This window comes from Bubalus bubalis, chromosome 3, assembly GCF_019923935.1.
Source record: "Bubalus bubalis isolate 160015118507 breed Murrah chromosome 3, NDDB_SH_1, whole genome shotgun sequence".
Taxonomy (NCBI): domain Eukaryota; kingdom Metazoa; phylum Chordata; class Mammalia; order Artiodactyla; family Bovidae; genus Bubalus; species Bubalus bubalis.
The window spans coordinates 102,041,712-102,061,037 of NC_059159.1; the positions used below are offsets into that span (position 1 = coordinate 102,041,712).

Genomic DNA, 19,326 nt, shown 5'->3' on the forward strand with positions numbered 1-19,326 from the left:
ATTTTACAGTAAGGAGCTCATGATCTGACCCATAGTCAGCTCCAGGTCTTGCTTTTGCTGAATGTATAGTGGTTCTTCATCTTCAGTTAGAAAGAATATAATCAATCGGATTTCAGTACTGACCATTTGGTAAAGTCCATATGTAGTCTTCTCTTGTGTTGTTGGAAGAGGGCATTTGCTATGACCAGTGCATTCTCTTGGCAAAACTCTTGTTAGCCTTTGCCCTGCTTCATTATGTACCCCTAGGCCAAACTTGCCTGTTACTCCAGGTATCTCTTGACTTTTGCATTCCAGTCCCCTATGACGAAAAGGACATCTTTTTTGGTGTTAGTTCTAGAAGGTGTTGTAGGTCTTCACAAAACTGTTCAACTTCAGCTTTTCTGGCATTGATGGTCAGAACACAAACTTGGATTACTGTGATGTTGAATGGTTTGTCTTGGAAATGAACCAAGATCATTCTGTCATTTTTGAGACTGCATCCAAATATGGCATTTTGGACTCCTTTGTTCACTATAAGGGATACTCCATTTCTTCTAAGGAATTCTTGCCCATAGTAGTAGATATAATGGCTAGCTGAATTAAATTCACCCATCCCCATCCATTTTAGTTCACTGATTCCTAAGAGGTTGATGTTCACTCTTGCCATCTCCTGCTTGATCACATCTAATTTACCTTGATTCATGGACCTAACCTTCCAGGTCCTATGTAATATTGTTCTTTAGAGCATCTCACTTTACTCTCACCACCAGACACATCCACAACTGAGTGTCATTTCTGCTTTGGCCTGGTCACTTCGTTTTTTTTGTCAGTTCAGTTCAGTCACTCAGTTGTGTCTGACTCTTTGCAACCCCATGAATTGCAGCACACCAGGCCTCCCTGTCCATCACCAACTCCCGGAGTTCACTCAGACTCATATCCATCGAGTCAGTGATGCCATCCAGCCATCTCATCCTCTGTGGTCCCCTTCTCCTCCTGCCCCCAAACCCTCCCAGCATCAGAGTCTTTTCCAATGAGTCAACTCTTCACATGAGGTGGCCAAAGTATTGGAGTTTCAGCTTCAGCATCAGTCCTTCCAATGAACACCCAGGGCTGATCTCCTTCAGAATGAACTGGCTGGATCTCCTTGCAGTCCAAGGGACTCTCAAGAGTCTTCTCCAACACCACAGTCCAAAAGCATCAATTCTTCGGCACTCAGCTATCTTCACAGTCCAACTCTCACATCCATACATGACCACTGAAAAAACCACAGCCTTGAATAGACGGACCTTTGTTGGCAAAGTAATGTCTCTGCTTTTGAATATGTTATCTAGGTTGGTCATAACTTTCCTTCCAAGGAGTAAGTATCTTTTAATTTCATGGCTTCAATCACCATCTGCAGTGATTTTGGAGCCCAGAAAAATAATGTCTGACACTGCTTCCACTGTTTCCCCATCTACTTCCCATGAAGTGATGGGACTGGATGCCATGGTTCTTAGTTTTCTGAATGTTGAGCTTTAAGCCAATCTTTTCACTCTCCTCTTTCACTTTCATTTTTTTTTTTTTGTAGCTATCGTAATTGTCCTCCACTCTTCTCCAGTAGCATATTGGACACCTTCCGACCTGGGAGGCTCATCTTCCGGTGTCGGGTCTTCTTTTGCCTTTCACACTGTTCACGAGGTTCTCACAGCAAGAATACTGGAGTGGTTTGCTGTTCCCTCCTCCAGTGGGAGGAGGCACATGTTTTGTCAGAACTCTTCACTATGACCTGCCCACCTTGGGCAGCTCTGCATGGCATGGCTCATAGCTTCACTGAGCTAAGCAAACCCCTTTGCCAGGACAAGGCTGTGATCCATGAAGGTGCAAAGACTATTACATTAAGTGTGTAATTAACTAAAGAAATCTCAGCTAAATTTGGAGTAGGGACAGCCTGTAGAGAGAGCTCTCAGGTGCTACCATGCATCATCCATTGCTCCAAGCAGGAAAAGACATGCCTACATTTCTGACAGAAAGGTGCCTCTACTTTACTAACCAGCAGGAAGAAGAAAACTTCTCTCTGCTCCATGACAGCTCAGCCAATCAGACTACAGATGCCCACCAATGAGAATCCGCCATAGTCTGAATTCCCAGCTTCTGCCAATAGACTCTTTGGTTAACAGAGTCCCTCCAAAAAGTTCCCCTTTTACCTTATAAAAGTAAGTTCCCCTTCTTTGTTATCTAAATTTGCCCATGGTTCCCCATAGCTTGCATTTCAAAAACTGCAATTCCTTTGGCTCTTACAAAATAAACCAACTTTGCTGGTAAAATAAATGGCAATTGTATAATTAAAGCTGACATTTTTGGTGTCAGAAGTGGGACCCAAAGCAGGTGAACCCTGAGACAATGAATCCTGGAATCAAGCAAGGTTCCAACACCAAGCCCCTTGTGCTCATCACTTCCATGAGCTACTGCCATTTTTTTTTTTTTTTTTAATTGGAGGCTAACTGCTTTACAATACTGTGGTGGTTTTTGTCATACATTGACATGAATCAGCCACTGGTATACATGTGTCCCCCTGTCCCAAACCCCCCATCCCACCTCCCTCCCCATCCGATCCCTCTGGGTTGTCCCAGTGCATCAGCTTTGAGAGCCCTGTTTCACGCATCGAAGTTTGGTAAGTAAGTGTCCTCTCAGGTTCCAAGCTCTGCTCTTTTTGCATTTTGAGCTTTCTGACTTAACTCAGTATCTGGAAAGGCTTGGTCCTTTCAGGTTTGAGGCTCTGACTTTGGAGAGTACTCAGTTGTTTTCTACAGTGTGCAGTAGTGCAGGGTTTTGGAGGGGGGCAGATTCTGGTCGTCTAAATGCTCTAAGCAGAGCCCGCCTTTCAGGACTCTGGACAGTTTAATGTTTAAAAACCATGGACCCCAGCATGTGCACTTTTAACTAAGTGACCTGAACAAACTACAAGTAATCAGAATTACAATGAGCTGTATGGGGAATTTTCAATCTCCCCAAACTTGTTTTGCTTAAGATTAAAGTGGAGGACTACAATTCTATAATTAAACAAAACAAATTCAAATGTACACAAAACTCTAAAATTTCCATTTTGTAAGATAACATTTCTAAATTGGATGAAACAACAACAACAACAACAAAAGAAAAGAACAAAATGGCTTCTGAAGCTTCCTGCACCTCACCCTCCCCCAACTTCTTTGTCTCAGGAGCCATCGTGTGTATCTTCCCTGATCACCCATTTGTCTCAGACTGCATCCCAGCAGCCATTTTGTGCTCAGGCCCCACCTCCATGACTCTTCCTCTGCAAAAACCTACCCCTTTAAAATTGGACCCTCTGAAGATTCAAATGCTATAATCCTAATTACTGTTTCGAAGTTAACTTGAGCAGATAAATATTTAGAAGAAAAGTGTTAAATAACAGCTGCCCTAGATTTCTGGTAGCAGACATACACTCCAAACCTCTAGGAGAAAACTTGCTTTCTGTTTCCTTTTGTTAGGTAAGTGACCCTTCCTGTTCAAAGGGGAAACATTTGTTTTAAATACGTCCACCTAAAGAGAGGATTCCAAACCTCTTGTGAGACAATAAAAAGCATTTTTTGATTGGCATGCAGAAGCTTCTAAAAAATAAACTGACTCCAAAAACAGCTCTAAAAAGACCCTTACAGGACACAAATACATTCTGAATCTATTATTCTTCTGGGTTTGTATCAGCATATGGCTAAAATTTTAAATCAAACAGTTCCTGTTTGCATCTATCTGAGTGCTCATGTGTGTATATAGGTGTTGTAGACATGTGGGTTTTGTTTTCTTTTCTACCTTCAGATGGTATTGCTAAAATTTGTTTGTAAAAGAGTTTTATTTAATTTGCTTAAAAACAAATAACCACTTACATTAATTAAAGAAATATCATAGAACATAACCCAAAATGCTTTTCAAGTTCACATGATCTATTCAACAGGATTAAATTTTGGTAGATGAAAGCTAGTTTAAGGTCATTGGTTACATTAAAATAGGTTATGTCTTTGGAGTTATAATGGTATAAACAATAGCATGTGTGTGTGCTTAGTCATGTCCAGCTCTTAGCGACCTCATGGACTATAGCTTGCCAAGCTTCTCTGTCCATGGAATTTTCCAGGCAAGAATACTGGAGTGGGTTGTCATTTTCTTCTCCAGAGGATCTTCCAAATCCAGGAATCAAGCCTGTGTCTCTTGCATCTCCTTCACTTAGAAGGTGGATTCCTTACCAACTGCACTACTCGGGAAACTCCCTTCATGTCAATAACGGAACCATACAATTTTCAGTTTACCTGGGTAGATGCATGGCAGGGCCTGAGAGTTCCCCATACAGGCCTGTCCCAATTTTAGCTGAGGTTTCTATTTTATTTCACATTTTCCCCTTTTAATCAAAATTTTTCCTTAAAAGCATCACTGATCAAGAGTAAGGATCTCTACATGTAGTGGCACGTTTAGTCTAAAGTCTCAGGCTAAATTTTATAAACAGAAGGGGTTTTAATGCTTTAAAACCAAAGTAATTTGGTTGAGAGAGGGGAACTGCTATATACTTACATTATCCAAAACTTGCAAGTGTTTGCTAGAGAAAAAGATCCTCTGTGAAATTGACGTTGTCATTTAGTCGCTAAGTAATGTCTGATTCTTTTGGGAACTCATGGATGGTAGCCTGCCAGGCTTCTCTGTCCATGGGATTTCCCAGGCAAGAATACTTAAGTGGATTGCCATTCTCTTCTCCAGGAGATCTTCCAGGACCAGGGATCAAACCCACATCTCCTGCATTGGCAGGTGGGTTCTCTACCACTGAGTCACCAGGGAAGCCCATGAAGTTGATACATTAAACCAAGATGGTACACAAAAAGTCACTGACTATTTACTGATGTTTCTTTACTTGTGCATTTATAGACTCTTTATTTGAAATACATTTATAAATGCTGTACTAGTATAAAATAACCCTTTCTCTGGATTAATGAAGAGGAACAGTATCTTAACAGTATCTTAACAGTAACAAGAATCCCACCATATAAAAATGTGTATGTCCCACAGATGGCCAGTAGGCACATGGAAAGATGCTCAACATCACTAATTATTACAGAAATGCAAATCAAAACTACAATGAGGTACCACCTCACACCAGTCAGAATGGCCATCATTAACAAGTCTGCTGCTGCTGCTGCTAAGTCACAAATAACAAATGCTGGAGAGGAGCTGGAGAAAAGGGAATCCTCCTACACTGTTGGTGGGAAAGTAAGCTGGCACAGCCATGATGAAAAACAGTGTGACAGTTCCTCAGAAAACTAAAAACAGTATTATCATATAACCCAGCAATTCCACTCCTGGCATTATACCTGGACAAAACTATAATTCAAAAAAATAAATGCAGAGGCCTCTGTGGTGGTCCAGTGGTCACAAGTCTGCCTAGCAAAGCAGGGGACCCTGCTTCAATTCCTAGTCCAGGAGGATCCCAAATGCTGTGGAGCAACTAAGCCTATGTGCCACAATTACCAAGCCCTCTCTCTAGGGCCCACAAGCCACAACTCCTGAAGCTTGAGCACTTCACAGTCCATGCTCCACAACGAGAGAAGCCACTGCAATGAGAAGCTTGCGCACCACAACTAGAGAGTAGCCACTGCTCGCTGCAACTAGAGAAAGCCTGCACACCGCAACAAAGACCCAGAACAGTCAAAAATAACTAAATAATTAAAACATGATTAAATGTTCCATATTTATTTTTAAAAAGTACATGCACCCCTGTATTCATAGCAGCACTGTTCACAACAGCCAAAACATGGAAACCTAAATGTCCATCAAAAGATGAATGGATAAAGAAGATGCAGTACATATATTCAATGGAATACTACTTAGCCATAAAAAAGAACTAAATAATGCCATTTGCACTAACACGGATAAAACGAGATTATCGTGCTAAGTGAAATAAGCCAGAAAGAGAAAGACAAATATCAATAGCATATGGTATCACATGTTGAATCTAAAATATGGCTCAAGTGAACCAACTACCAAACAGACTAACAGATATACAGAACAGATGTGTGGTTGCCAACAGGGAGGAGTGAAGAGAGAGTGATGGACTAAGAGTTTGGGGATGGTAGATGTAAAATATTACATTTAGAATGGATAAAAAACAAAGTCCCAATGTATAGCACAGGGAATTATACTGAATACAGTGTGATAAACCATAATGGAAAAGAACATATAAAACAACTCTAGCCAAAATAGTACTGGTATACACTAGACAGATCAGTGAACCAAAAGAGCATCCAGAAATAAATCTAAGTATATAGTGTAATCTGATGACAATTTTACGCAACAGAAAAGGATATTTAGTTTTTAATAAAAAGCACTGGCATAACTGACAGTACAACTGGAGAAAATATGCTGTAACTATATTGCTGTTGTTTAGTCACTAAGTTGTGTCCAACTCTTTGTGACCCTGTGACAATAACCTGCCAGGCTTCTCTGTCCATGGGATTTCCCTGTTCACTGGAACTAGAGAAAGTCCATGCATAGCAATGGAAATCCAGTGCAACCAAAAATAAATAAATAATAAATTATATATGAATTAAATTTTTAATGCAAAAAACAAAACAATAAAAATACTGGAAGAATCTTTGAGAGAACTTTTACCTGGAATGGAAAAACTTTCTTACACAAAATGGAAAACTCAAAATCCATTTTACAAAAGTCACACAAATTGAGTGTCTTAGTCCCTGTTTTCCTTGACTAATAAAGTAGTTTTCTTATTCTCACTTCAATTTCAATGCCTTAGGCAGGACAGGCAGTTCCCCATAATCTCCACTTCTCCCTACTATATTCCATAACAAGCCCCTTTATACTCATTAATGACACTTTAGTCATTTAAGTTTTCTACCTCCACAATAAAGAAAAAGATCCATTATATTAAATTTTTGATTTCTCTAGAGAAAGGGGACCATAAACAAAATCAAAAGACAAACGGACTGAGGGAAATATTTGCAATTCATTTATCAAAGAATATCTCTAATACACAAAGAGCTCCAAAAACTGATAAAAGATAAACAATCCGCAAGAAAAACGACAAATATATTACAACTTTCCACCTAAAATATATTTTTCGAGCACATATGGAACATTTCTAAAAACTGACCACAATGAAGCATGCTTGAAAAAAAAAATTTTTTTTTAAAAAAAGGAAACTCTTAAAAGGCATAACAAAATCTAAAAATTACTTTAAAGTTACTGTAACTGTTCCTAAGAAACAATCTCTGCAATGAGTATATGCCTTTATTTCACTTCCACGTTATACTTCTCTTTACATCTGGATCCTTAGTATACTCAGTCAAGAGAATACCATGATATTAAAGATGATGTCCACTGACTTATCCTTAATAATATACGCAGTGGTTTAGTCGCTCAGTCGTGTCCAGCTCTTTGTGACCCCATGGACTGTAGCCTGCCAGGCTCCTCTGTCCACGGGATTTTCCAGGCAAGAATACTGGAGTGGGTTGCCATTTTCTTCTCCAGGAATATATGCAGAGCACAGCATAAAATGGACACTGACAAAATATCTACCAGGTGACACACACTTACTGTCACCTAATCTATGACAAAGGCGGCAAGAATACACAATGGAGAAAAGACAGTTTCCTCAATAAGTGGTCTGGGAAAACTGGACAGCTACATGTAAAATGATGAAATTAGAACACATCATAATACCATATACAAAAATAAACTCCAGGACTTCCCTGGTGGTCCAGTGGTTAAGAATCCGCCTTTCTGTGTAAGGGACACCGGTTCGATCCCTCGTTTGGGAAAATTCCACATGCAGTGGGGAAGCTAAGCCTGTGCATCACAGCTACTGAGCCCATGCTCCAAGCCCATAAGCCACAACTACTGAGCCCACATTCCACAATTACTGAAGCCTATGTGCAGTAGAGCCCATGCTCTGCAACAAGAGAAGCCACTGCAATGAGATGCCCGTACACTGCAGCTGGAGAGTAGCCCACTCAAGGAAACTAGAGAAAGCCTGCATAAAGCAACAAAGACCCAGCACAGTCAAAAATAACTAAGTGAATTTTTTTAAGACTCCATAGAGCTAACAGTCACTAGCCAACCAATATATCTAAACTCCCAATAGCTTTCTCATAGATAACACCTTTGATGTATGAATCACTATAATAATGGTTGCTTAAGTTGTTTTCAGGAACGCAGAGCTAGATCTTGACCAGCTCAAACCAGCTGAGACCACCAATCTTATTCAACTAGACCTACCTGAGTATCCAATGGATCACCTTTTGATGTCAGAAGGCCAAAAACTCCACCCTCAGATCATGCTAATGCCACCAATTTCTGAACATGCACCCCATGATGAAGCATGTAGTTCAGTTCCTTGGAGAACTTCAATCACTATACCTTTTTCCTGCATCCAATCACCCTTCCCCATGCCTCAGACCACCCTGCTCCTTTATCCCTTAAATATCTCAAAACCTTCACCTTTAGGGAGACAAATTTGAGATTTGTTCTCTAGTTTTCTCACTTAGCTGTGCCCTGTGAGTAAACATTTTCTCTGCTGCACGCTTACCATCTCAGCATGTGTCTCGCTGCACATCAGGCAAATGAACCCAGTTCAGTAACATGATTAACAGAGTCTATTCCTCACCCTACCTTCACCATGTTCACTGAAACACTCACTTTTAAACCCTGACTCGTCATGTAAGAAAGCCAAGTATCCCGAGACCCCGATGTTTTAAGGACGTCCAAACCACATGTATTGATACGTGCTCCAGTGAAGAGCCTGAGATGAGATCTCAAGTCAAACAGCCAGTGTCAGCTTCCAGTCATGTGAGTGATGATATCTCCAGATGATTCTAGTCCTCTGCCTTCACATTACCCCCGCCAGCAGCTCTTCCCAACTGATGTCCTAGACACTGAAGAGTAGAAACAAACCATCCCTGATGTGCCTGATCTTAAGTACTGACTCAAAACATCTGAGTCTAATAAACCAGCTATTTTATTTCACTAAGTTTTCAGATGGGTTTGTCATAGCAATAGCAACAAAAGTACATACTAATGGAAATGATCCAGTAGATGAAAAAATGGAGAATGCAAGAAAAAGAGAAAGAAGCACAATGGTAAAGTCCTTGAAGGTAAATGGGGATGGGTTCTTCTACCCAAATAGAAACCTTAGATGGAACACTGAATAGCATATACATTGTAAAGGGGGGGAAAGGGCAGAGTATAGACACAGATACAGAATTGGTGGAGAGGGTCTATTGATGGTAGGTTGTGTTATTTAGAAAATAGAGGTAAGTACCAGAAGACACTCTTTTAAGATTTGTAAGTGGTTTCCTGACAAACATGAATAAGAGATGGGGGGAGAAGCGGGTAGAGGCAAAAGGCTGCTGTTTTTCTGTTACAAACATTTAAGCCATTTATCTCTTAAATTTTTTAAAAACTCCCTCATTGACTCACAGATTATGTGATTTGCTCAAAGTCACACACCATATTAACAGCACTCAGTCTTTGATCCCGATTTCCAAAACAGTATACTTTCTCACATTATACTACCTTTTATATTATAAAAATATTACCTAATGGAATTATATTTCATAATCAGAATTTATTAAACTAAAATAATTTCGTAATCAATAATGAATGCCCTATTCTCGAGGACTGATATCACAAAGAAGGCAGAAAAATGTTCTTGGGAAGATAAAAATATGCATTCAAGCAAAACAAATAGCCCGTGGACTATCTCTACCTCAGTCACCTCCAGAGTAGCTACATCATACAGGTTTCAAAAACAGATAACACTTTTACCCTTTCCAATTCTCCTAATATGAATACTCCTAAAATTTGCTACCTTCAGTATTCCAAGTTATCTATAAGAATTTCTCTTTCCTTTTAGCAATTAATACCCTTATCATTTTATCCAGATCTTACCAATACAACTGCACCAACAGTCATTTGTCTACCCTGACAGACCACTAAATGCCTTAACGCTAACCACTTAATGTCCACTCATTCAAATAACACAAATGCAGGGCTAATGCCCATAAGAAATATGGGCACCTATGTAGTACAATATGAGAGGACACAGATAAATGACAAACACTCTTTCAAAAACTACCTTCTGGTCTTTATTATGTCTAAAATTCTCATCATTAGTCCCAGGGATGGACAGCTTTGAAAAAAAGTCTCCGTCAATCAACCAAAAATCAAATCCAAAGGTTGTTATACTAGACAGAACAAAATAGTAGCAGTGGTTAATTATGTATGGGAAAACCATAAGCAATTTTCTTCTTTCTTCTGCTTTTCTAGGTTTTATATTAGGACAAACACCAGTAAACATTTATAAGACCTTTTTCAATTCTGATTCTTCTCACTTTTTGGCAGTGATCAACCATGATCAACTTGATAACCACTCACACCTTCTTAACCTTCCCACTCACTTGCCTCTCATATTACCTGCCCTGTCCTTGTCACCTTTGCCAATTCCTCTTCTTTCACTCACTCTCCAATTATGTGCAACTCCCAAGGCTCAATCTCAGATCCCCTGCTTTTCTCTCTAAGCACAACAATTTCAGCCTTAAATTTCTTTACTAAGTTCTATTCACATTGTCCCACAGTCTGGTGATATGTTTGTACTTGCTTATCTCACTGTCACCTCAAACTCAACAAATCCAAACTACAAGCCCAGATGTCTGTACCCCTTCAACTAGCTAATATTTCATACCTATTTCTGTCAGTACAGTCATTAATTAAACCCTTGTTCTTTTTTTTGTCACCAACTAAATAAGTAACTTTGGCCATATTTTTAAACCTCTCTAGGTTTCCTAATGCACATGTTCTCATATAGCTTAAGAGTTTCGACACTCTAATTTCTTGTCACTGTGGATCAAAACTTCAGTCATCTCTAATTACTCCTCTCCTTCCCCCCACTACATCTTCCTTTCTTATCCAGTCCAGAACAAAGTCTTGTGTGACATCTCTCCAGGCTTATTTTTACTAAATTCAAATCCTCATTTCCTCAGGCCTAGGTGATTTTCCTAGGTCTATGACTTCTCTTTCCATCTCATACTCTACCCAGCTCTGGTGCCACTGTGATTTTCTTAAAATACTTTTTTTAAGCAAGTTCTTTCTCATTGTGAAACCTTTAAAGCTTGTCTATTACCTATGAATCAAAGTATATTCTTCTAACCCTGCACTTAAAGACATCCATCCATCTAATCCCAAACATTTTCACCTGATTTCTTTCTACTCTCCGACAGAAACCTTCATTTCAGTCAACTTGTTATGTACTGTTCTCTGATCCTGTCCTGCTTATTTTGCCTTTACTTCCTATACAAGTTCCTTCCTCTTTTGTAAAATCAAGTTCTGCCCAGTTTTGATTCTACCTCTTCTCTGGATCTTTGTCTGCTCACTTCAACTTTATATGATATCAGAGATATATAACTTTTATTATTTTCCTATCTCCCCTATTACATTATAAGTCCTCAAGGAAAAGAATCTGCTTTACATTTTTCTGCACCTCTTGTGGATATATAGCAAAGTAACTTTACCTTGTAGATATGAATAAATATTTGTCTGGTAATGGCCTAAAATTCCTTTTTAATACACAGCATTTCTTGAATGTTCTGCATGTACTCAGCATTGTGGGTCTGTATGTGTGTGAGTTTAATCTAAATTCTGTTTCTCAATGCATACACAATCAACTTGAAAAGATGTGGCTAACAGAGAAATAATTATCAAACAACCAAAATATGATATATAATTAAACTATGTGATGATATGCTAAGACTAAAAGAACTATAGAACTGTAAGAGAGGAAAAAAGCAATAGTTAGTGAGAAACAATTTCACGAATGAAGTGGAACTTTCAACTTAGCAGCAGTGGTAATAAACTGTTGTAATAATAATAGCTTATTATATTCAGAGCATTGTATAATTATGACAATAGTTTATTGTTAAAGGAGTTTACTTTATGTCTGGGAGTCCTTAATGTGCCAGGCCCTATTCCTGAGGGTTTTTCATGTATCAACTCTCTTAATTCTCACTACAAGCTTACAGAAAAAGTACAATTCTCAGTTTTCAGATGAGGAGACTGAGGCTCTGCTCAGTTATTCCATACCTCGTGACTCGTGCAGTAGGGTGTAGAACTGGACTTACTGGAAGAAGGATGGAAAACGTGTGAAAGTTAAAAAACAGAATAAGCTTAGCTGTTTTTAGGAAGTATGAGACACAGCTTGCAATACTAGAGCAGAGGATGCTTGCCGAAGGTCCTTAGACAAAACTGAATTAACAGGGCAGAGACTGATGACAAAATATTTTGAAAGCCAGGAAAAAGAAGTTCAACTTAATAGGTGGAATGTGGGAGGCCACTGAGGATTTGGGAGCAAGAGAGTGCCACAAAAAGGAGTATCAGAGTGGTATTTATAGAAGGAAGAGATGCTGGATTCAAAGGGGTTGATATGAGTTCCAATATCCTAGGCTGAGGATGAGTCCTGGGATTTAGGTACTAAATGTGGGAGAAGCAAAGGTATGGATGACAAAAGAAATATGAATAGGACATGGTGAATGGATTAGTACGTGAGATAAACGAAAGAGGCAGTTTAAAGATTATGTCTAATTTAAAGCCTGTATGGCCAACAGAGAGCAGGAAATTACAAAGGGGTATAAGATGATTTTCATTTGGGGCAAAGTTAAGTTTAAGGAGATGGTCAAAAATACTAATAGAAAACCAGTACTGGAGAAACTAGAAAGTAATCAGAATGACAAGCAATAGGATCAGTGTGAAATAAAGGAACTAGACAGTAGCTATAAAGATATTAAATAGGAGAGTAAACATACAAAGCCGTGATCAGCTGGTACTAACTTTGTATCAATAATTGTATCAATAACTTCGGTGGGAAAGGGAATCAATTAGTGACCAACATTTAAAAATGCAGTTTTTCCATTAAATTTTTTTTTTTTATCAGAAAGCCAACCAAAAACTAAGGCAAAGGCTTCCAAACTTTCTCCATTTAGGGAATCCTTAGACTCAGTAATTTTTTCATAGCACCCCCAGACCAAAAGAAATACTTAAGTGGGGGTGGTTTCAAACCACGTAAGTGTTAATGTCCTTATAATTTAGTGTTTGTTGGACACTGTACAAATTCTCAAACTTGGAATCAAACTTGACAACCTCACATTCCAGTATTCTGTTTCATACAGTAGTTGCTTTTTATCAGAGCAACCTTTAAAAGTACAGCTTTGCGAAAACATGACATTGTAGAAAGGAATGTGTCAATCTAATGTTGAAACTGTGAACTACCTCAAATTATCAGTTCAAGCCTGAGTTCAATGGCACCCTGGGGCACCCCAGCACACAGTTTGAGAAACTGGGAGCAAAGGGAAGGGGCGTAAAAAGAAAAGAAAGAACGGAAAAAAAAAAAAAAAAAAAAAAGGGGAGCGGAGCAAAAGAAAATTCTTATTAACGCGGTTGACCACAAGAGGGCAGCACAACAGTAGGTAGGGGCGACACAAATGCAGGGGGCAGTGGGGGTGAGGAGAGATGATAAGGGTCAAACCTCCCCATAAAAAGGCTCTAAGACCCCTTAACCAGTTCAAGATATAAAAGTCCTTTTTCTCTTTAGACTAAAAAGGAAGAAACACTGGTCACTGGCAGATCACCTTATGCAGTCATCCTGCCCTTCTCTAACATCCTTTCTTTGCCTACCCAGTCAAGAGAATAGCCATGACTTTCACAGTAATCAAGCAATGTACTACTTTGCATGCATAATTTTATTCAAACTCCACAACAATCTTATAAGAAAGTGAGGCTCAAAGAGATTTTAAATAACACTATTAAAAGGCAGGAACACCAGAATTCAAACCCAGATCTGACCCCAAAGTCAAGGTCCTTCCCTATTTGGTCTAAAAAGCATCCCATCTTTCAGCAACAGCCAGTTGAAGTAGAGAAGAAAAACATGTTCCCCTCCTATACCTGAGACACCTGTCTCAAATCACTAGGAAAAACCAGCAAATGAAGCAAACTCTTCTTTAACGGGTTCCTAAAACATGCTAAATACTCCAAACGTAGGACACTCAGAGAAAGAAACAAGCATTGTATGCTTATCTAGTCAGCAAGTACTGTAGTTTTCCTGTACAGGTAAATACATTAAGGCAAATGCTGGACACATCCAGTTTGTAGATATGTTACATATTAAAAGATATGCGCACACAGGAGCAAGGGATTCTCATACCCAAAGTGGTAAAGGGGGAAGGGAAAGGGAGGAAAAAGGTTGATTATTCATCTTAATATCCGTTGGGTGTTATATCAGAATACCTGCAGTAGCCCAACAAACGTATTATGAAACCAAAACCAATCGTCATCACTTATTCCCACTTGCAGTTTCCTCCTCCACATTTCTCCTCCCCTCTATGACATACTCAGCTGCCTCTATCCTTTCATTCAGAGAAAAGAGAGTTCCTCCGGACAGATTAATAACCACCGGAAAGCAAAATGGGTAAATTCAACCGACAAAGTAAACTTAAGCAGATAAAACTGTCCAGGAAGCATTCTATGCGGTAGCAGAAACCCCAGCAAGGGCAGCTAACGTGTCCTCTCAATAAGTATCTCTTATTACTTGAAAATGTTCCTCCCTCAAAGATTAAGAATCTTTGGTTGCTTGAGGAGAAAGGGTATTGGATGACGTTTTCTCTGCAAAGAAAAACAATGTACGGTCAGCAGAGAAACAAATAACGACTGTTTCTTAAAGAATAACAATAAAGCCCAAAATTACCCTCCCAGGGCAACATTCAAAGTTCAGCACTGCCATTTTTAAAGAAGTAAGCAACAATGAGCCCTGCCTGTCGACACACGCTTCCAACCTTCCTACGCACGGACTCACACCTCAAGACACCCTCGTCTTTACTGCAGAGAAAAAAGACTGCAGTCAGGATCGCTTACCCACCTTCGGGGAAAGGGGATGGAAGGGCCTCTTCTGCAGAAGAGAAACAGATCACATCTTGTTGCCTTGCCTGCTTCCGAAACCTAAAAGAAAAAAAAAAAAAAAAGCGGCAGTTACTACTGCAGAAATCCAGGGGAAATAGATGCTCTTTTCTAGGCTGTTCAGATGTCTAGAAAATTTTAAAGAGAGATAAGTAAAGGGGAGGAGGAGTATCAGGCACATAAGGATGCAAATATCAACAGCAAGACACTCCGTCCGAGGTTTCCTTCTAAAAAGGAGGATTTTCTTGCCGAGTTTACTGACACTAGCGGGGGGAAGGGGAGATCGGGGTGGAAAGGGCGAGAGAGACAACTGGTGCCCTCCACCTGGAGCCCAGGCAGCAATAACACTCACCCGCCGCACGGATGTGGTGACGAGGACGCGCCCCCAAACCCGAGGGGACTGCTCTTACCGGTGCCTCCGGCTGGCCACAGTCTGCGAAGCCCCTGGAGCAGGCAAAGGTCCGAGTGTCCGCCAGGCTGAGACCTCGGGGGCCCTCCCGTGCGGGTTCGGCTCTCACTCACATCCCTCGGCGGCGAAGATCTGGCCTTTCCCTGCGCTGCAACAGAAGCCCTCCGCCCCGACGCTCTGCCACCAAGTCCGGACCCAGGGGCCGAGGGCCCGAGGCGGCGGCGCGCACTGTGGAGCGAGCAGGACGCGGGCCCAGCCTGTCAGCGCTCAGGAAGGCCGTTAGCGTCGGCCGCTGCGGCCCGCTCCTGCTTCTCTTCCTCTCTCCTTCCTGCAACCCACACCACTCCCACTTTGGGGAACCGGGAAGCCCGTCACAGTCGTCGTCTCCACCCTCTCCGGAGTCACACCGTCTTCTCAGCGCCGCAGGCGACACTGGCTGGGACGTCCTATTTACGTCCGACTCAGCCTCCCAGTTGGCCTCGGGTCTGGCGTCTTGTTCACTGCAGAGACCGCCTTGGTGCGGGGCCGGCGCCTGGCGCGCACCCCCAGACTGCGCGTGCGCCGCTCCACCCAGGCTGCGCTTTCACCGACGCGCGCCGGGGGCGGCCGACGACTGGCTACACAGAACCTGGGCTTCTCGGGAAACGAACTGGCGTGCGCGGAGATTCCCGCGGTGGCCCCTGGGCGTGAGCGGGCGGGGAACTTGAGCTGGGCCGGGCCCTCCGCAGATGGGCGTGTGCGTGGCCGCCGCCCGCCGTGGAGGCGGCTGGGAGTGAGTCAGCCTGGCCGGGTAGGGGCTCCCCTGCGCACTACCTGGCACCACAGAGAGACTTGCCCTGGTCGCTAGGCCGAGGGAAGTCGCGCCGAGGGTTTGGTGCAACGCGTTCCTAACGCAGCGTTTCGCGCCAGTGCAGTTCTGGGAGTCTGATTCCAGTCACTTCTGCTGGAAAGAAATGTGGGTGGGATGAGGTGCCCAGATGCCTACGGACTGGCGGCCGTGCCAGGCAAACGAGAAACAATTTCCACCATCCCGAAGAGCCTCATTCATTGGGTCAGCAAATATTTACTGAGCACCTACTGTTTGCCATTCTTGGTAGGACCCCAAAGATGCTATGTGAACACAACCCACATACTCCTTGCCCTACTGGAGCTTGATTCTGATAAAGCGACAAAAAAAAAAAAAAAAGCCTTAAATTTATAACGTGCCAGAGTATAATTGCCACTAGGAAAAGTAAAGGAGCAGGAAGTGGGGAGGCAGTGTGCTATTTTAGTTAGAATGGCCAGGAAAGACCTCCCAGAGTAACATTTGAGTGGAGATCTGAAGAAGGAGAATGAGCCAGTCCTGTGGCTATCTGTGAAGACGGTTTCATGCAGAAACAGTAGCAAAGACAAAGACCCTAAGAAGGGAATGTGCTTGGCAAGTTCAAGGACCAGGAAAGAGGTCACTGTGGCTGAAGAACAGTAAAGAAAGGGGCAACGGTAAGAGGTGAGGTCAAAGAAGGAGCCTGTAATCCAACTATGTCGGGCCTTTTTCACTCATCATTAGCCTTCTGTCAATCTGAAAAAACAGATACATTTATAGCCCCTGTTTCACCATACAAATGATGCTGCAATTCAGGTCTAGCTTGTACTTAATTGTTCCTTTAAATCTCACCAAAGCAACTCCTGCATTTCTTCTTACATAAGACCCATTGCAAAAGGTCTTTGAGCAAATGATAGCAGGCTAGGAAATGACTTGAATCCACACTGGCTTCTTTAAATAATGAACTGGACCCCTGTTTTCGCCTAAGAAGGGATATACTGAGGAATCGCATTCCTATGGCTCCTGTCTTACAAGCAAAATGTGCTGGAGAGTGCTTTGCTGTTGCTGTTTAGTTTCTAAAAGAAATTGGAAATAGGAGTTGTGACACAACAGCAAATCTAAAATCTGCTTAGAATATTAAGGCTGAAATTATAAGCAGGAACCATCATGAGAGTTCCCCCAGCAAACAAAATTGTTGACTAGATTAGAAATCAGAACACAGACCCACACAAAGAACATGAAGTGCTGAGGGTGACCTTAACATTAAAGTTAAAATGAAAAGTATCTGAACTGTGGAAATGGAAGCATTGTCTTTAAGAGGGGAAAAAAAAAACAAAATCTGTTTAAGAACTCTAAACAGTACAGATACAGTCATTGTAGTAAATAACATTTCTGAATTTTGCAATGATATGTTTATTCAACCAGGCATGGTATCTGTTACTGTCCACTGCCTATTTGCAGGGAAAAGCCATTTAGAACTAGTGGATATTGAGGGTGTCTTGTGGGGGAAAGCATTCTTTTTTATATTAGTGATTTGGATAGGGAAGAGAGGGTTGACAAGGGAACTATATTAGTCATAGGCTTATAAACTTGAGAAATCAATCTACCCACACAGAGAGATAAAGTGACTTACTTACTGTCATTCTGATAGTGAAAGCCTCTCTGCTCACCAAGATACTATGATTTTAAGCCAATATTACCCTGGGATGTTTAGCTCTTTTCACTCTGTAGCAACTTTTTAATGTTTTATGTGATCTCTGGTAGTGACATAGCTGGAAATTTGCTCCCAGGGCAAATATTTCAGAAAGTTTCCTCTATTCTTTGATATGACAAAAGAAAATTCCAAGACATCTAAGTCTTTCAAGACATTCTTTCACACAATATGAAAAAACAAAAAGTGTGAATTCGGTTAGATGATAATACATTTAGATTCAAAACTGATTATAGGTCATAGCTAGAAGTAAAAACCAGCAGTCAATTGTCAAGTATGGGGTATTGTGCCACAAGTTCTGTTATCCCATTGTAATAGAATACGGTGGCACTGGTTCTTGACTGTCACTCCTCAACCCAAGCCTGCAACAAGACTGACAGTACGTGTGAGATGGAGCTTTAGCATTTACTTCTTTTTATACCGAAACAAAGGCTGAGCACTGAAAAATTGATGCTTTCCAACTGCAGTGCTGGAGAAGACTTTTGAGAGTCCCTTGGACAGCACAGACATCAAACCAGTTGATCCTAAAGGAAATCAGCCCTGAATATTCATCAGAAGGACTGGTACTGAAGCTGAAGCTCCAATACTTTGGCCATCTGATGCGAAGAGCTAACTCATTGGAAAAGACCCTGATGCTGGGAAAGATTGAGGGCAAAAGGAGAAGGGGGTGACAGAGGATGAAATGGTTGGATGGCATCACCAACTAAATGGACATGAGTTTGAGCAAACTCTGGGAGATAGAGAAGGACAGGAAGCCTGACGTGCTGCAGTTCAAGGGGATTGCAAGGAGTCAGACACAACTGAGAAACTGAACAACGACAAAGTCCTTAAGTGGTTTTGATGCAAAGGTTAGAAATCCATGGTTCAGGGAATCTGGCTGACCCAGGTTTGAACTACTCTTTTCACCAAGGAAGTCATTTAAATTTTCCAAGCTTCCATTTCCTCATCAGTATAATGAGGATAAGAATATCTTGCTTGAAGAGTTGTTTTGAAGATTAGATGAAAAAATACTTTAAACCCTTAGCACAGTTATTAAATGCCTATTATGGTTTTGATAGGGACAAGTTATATATATCGCCAAAATGTTGGATTTTCTCAGTAATCCTGAAGCATTTGTCACACTTTATTGCATGACATGGAACTGTGTGGGCAAGAATGATAAGGGCTGAGTTGTAATAGAGATAAATGCAAAGATCTGCATTTGTATAAAAATAAATTATGCCATTAACTGATGAAATAATGAAAACACTCTTAAGAGCAGAAAAAGATATAGGAAAGTTATTCCCCTTGGAACAGGAAACAGGCCCAAGCAAAAGACTGGGGATAAATCCACAAATTAGTTTGTTTCCTTCCAGGATAGAGATTTACTCTTCTGAAGGTATCAAGAAAAGAGCTATGGAGAGAGGCTGATTTACCCCAGGTCTAGTAATACATGCC

General features: G+C 41.1%; 1 protein-coding gene across 3 annotated transcripts in view; it reads right to left on the minus strand.

The window, feature by feature from the left end:
* The window catches only part of JAK2 (Janus kinase 2), a 120,223-nt gene extending 104,150 nt beyond the window's left edge, over positions 1-16,073 (minus strand). The window contains exons 1-2 of one of the 3 annotated variants that reach the window (XM_006068203.4): positions 15,378-16,073; positions 14,930-15,009 (exon numbers count right to left, since the gene is read on the minus strand). The gene's annotated coding sequence lies outside the window, so the exon portion shown is untranslated. Of the gene's footprint in view, positions 1-14,929; positions 15,010-15,319 lie in introns of all 3 variants that reach the window. The other 2 variants (XM_006068204.4, XM_025281549.3) reach the window with 2 other exon arrangements.
* Positions 16,074-19,326: the final 3,253 nt, after the last annotated feature.